The following is a 2,923-nucleotide window of genomic DNA, read 5'->3' as shown; positions in this document are numbered from 1 at the left end:
GGTTATGACGTGTATTGAGTGGGACTGGAAATACAGCCTGAGCTTCTGGGAGGCCGTAATAAGGCAGAAAGCCATCTTTTCCATCAATGGATACTGGGATTCAGCTCCGAGAAGCCTCTTGCTGATGTAATAGACTGGCTTTTGAGATCAGTCTTCTTCTCGGACTAATACGGCGCTAGCTGCATCTTCCGTGACAGCTAGGTAAAGGAAAAGAGGCTCCCCTGCCGTTGGTTTGGATAATATGGGTGGCTCGGTCAAATTTCCTTTCAAGTCGAGGAAGGCATGTTTGCATTCCTCGGTCCACTCGAATTTTTTATTTCCCCGGAGCAGGTTGTAGAATGGCAAACACTTGTCGGTAGATTTAGAAATAAACCGATTAAGGGCCGCCACCCTTCTTGTCAGACTTTGAACATGTTTTCACGACCGGGGTGAGGGAATTTCGAGCAGTGACCTGATCTTATCAGGGTTCGCTTCTATTCCTCTGGTATTGACAATGAAACCCAGGAATTTTCCCGACGCGACCCCGAAAGTACACTTTTGGGGGTTTAGCCTCATGCCATATTCTCTCAATATCTTAAAGCATTCCTCCAGATCGGAGACATGGTTATCAGCAGTGTTTGACTTGACCAACATGTCGTCAACATACACTTCCATATTTTTCCTGATCTGATTGGTAAACATCCTATTAACCAACCTCTGGTACGTAGCTCCGGTGTTTTTCAGCCCGAAGGGCATGACCTTGTAACAATAAACATTGGCTGGGGTCATGAAGCTAGTGTGTTCTTGATCTGCTGGATTCATGGTGATCTGGTTATAGCCCGAGTATGCGTCCATAAAAGACATAAGCTCGTGCCCCGCCATGGCATCTACCAATTGGTCGATTCTTGGCAAGGGGAAGCAATCTTTGGGGCAGGTTTTGTTCAAATCGGAGAAGTCGATGTAGGTCCGCCATTTCCCATTGGGCTTCGGGACCAACACAAGATTGGTGACCCAGATCGGGAACTTTGCTTCGCGGATAAAGCCGCACTTTAAGAGCCGGGCTACTTCCTCCTCCAGGGCCTCAGCTCGGGTTGTTCCTAGGCGCCTTTGTTTCTGAGATTTTGCAGGCACGCTTTTATCCAAGTGGAGGGTGTGCATGATGATGCTCGGACTGATCCCTATCATGTCTCCATGAGACCAGGCAAACACATCTAGATTTTCTCGCAAAAACTTAATGAGCTCTGCCTTCCTTTCGCTACATAGATTTCTTCCGAGCTTTACCACCTTTGAGGGGTCTTGTGGGTCGATGTTTACCTCCTTGAGCTCTTCGATGGCCTGGAGCTCGGATCTATCCTCGCTTACTCTGGGGTCGATATCATTATTTAAGATGATATTCTCCCCTTTGGCATTATGAGGTTTTTCAATCTCAGGACTAGGCACAAGTTCCTGAGATTCCTCATTCCCGCCCTGGATGGTCATTGTCTGCTGCCCGAGTTTTGATTTTCCCTTCATAGAAATTCTATAGCATTCCTTGGCAGCGAGCTGATCACCTCGGACAGCGCATATCCCCGTAGAGGAGGGAAATTTTAGTGCGAGGTGACGGATGGAGGTTATTGCTTCGAATGCTATCAAAGTAGGTCGGCCCAAAATAGCATTGTACGCGGCGGGACAATCGATGACCACAAACTCAAGGAGTTTTTAGACAGTCAGGGGTCCCTCTCCCAAGGTGATCACCAGCTCGATCGTTCCTATTGCTGCCGACCCTTCTCCAGAAAATCCATATAGCATCATGGAGGAGGCTTTCAACTCGATGACAGATAAACCCATCTTTTCCAGCGTAGACCGGAACAGCAGGTTCACTGAGCTCCCATTATCGACCAATATCCTCCTAACTCTTCGGTTAGCGAGCTGAGCGGTTATGACTAGAGGGTCATTATGAGGGAACTGGACGTGACTAACATCTTCCTCAGTGAATATGATTGGTTGCCTCTCCAATCGTTGCTATTTGGGTAGATGCTACTCTGGGAAGAACTCCACTCCATTATGAGCTTTTAGTTCGTTGACATATCTCTTTTGGGCACCTCTGCTCGTGCTGGCCAGATGGGGGCCTCCGGAGATCGTGGAGATCTCTCCTCCTATCATAGGAGGAGGGGTGTCCTGATTTATGCGAGACCCGGGCTGACCTATCGGAGCTTCTGGAGCTGGTTGACCGGCGGGAACTCTATTCCACGTATACTGAGCCAAGGGTCCAGCTTTGATGAGAGTCTTGATCTCATCCTTCAGGTGCCTACAATCGTCAGTGTTGTGGCCGATGTCGTTGTGGAATCGACAAAACTTGGAGGGATCTCGCTTAGCCTTCTGATGCTTCAAAGGCTCCGGCTTCTTCCAGGGGAGGCGAGCAGAGTTCGCTAGGAAAATTTTCTCCCTAGTGTTGGTGAGCTCAGTGTAAGTCATGTAGATTGGCTTAAACTTTTCTACGGACTTGTTCTTCTTCGGGCTGTGCTGGCCGCCTTCGCTGCTCCTTTTTCTCTTGCCTTCACCCAACTGGTTATTCTGTGTAACAGTTTGGGTCGCTGTCACGACCTCCGTTCCCACTCCAGTGGGCTGTTCAGGGACTTGGCTGGTTCCTGCAGTCGATGCTCGCGCTTCCTCCAGGTTTATCCATCCTTGGGCCCTATTTAAGAATTCATTCACGGTGTTGACACCTTTTCTCTATATCTCTTCCTAGAGTCTGCCTCCAACGAGGATCCCAGTCCTCAAGGCCATAAGTTTGGAACTATCATCTACGTCCCTAGCTCGGGTCGTGATGTTTGTGAATCTGCTCAGGTAAGCTTTCAAAGGTTCGTCGGGATGTTGTCTTACGTTTGCCAGGGTGTCGAATTTGACGCGGGCGGCCTGAGAAGCTCGGAATGTCCTCTTGAATTCAGAAAAGGTTTTCCACGAG

Source organism: Humulus lupulus, chromosome X (genome assembly GCF_963169125.1).
Source record: "Humulus lupulus chromosome X, drHumLupu1.1, whole genome shotgun sequence".
NCBI lineage: Eukaryota > Viridiplantae > Streptophyta > Magnoliopsida > Rosales > Cannabaceae > Humulus > Humulus lupulus.
This window is presented reverse-complemented; position numbering follows the sequence as displayed.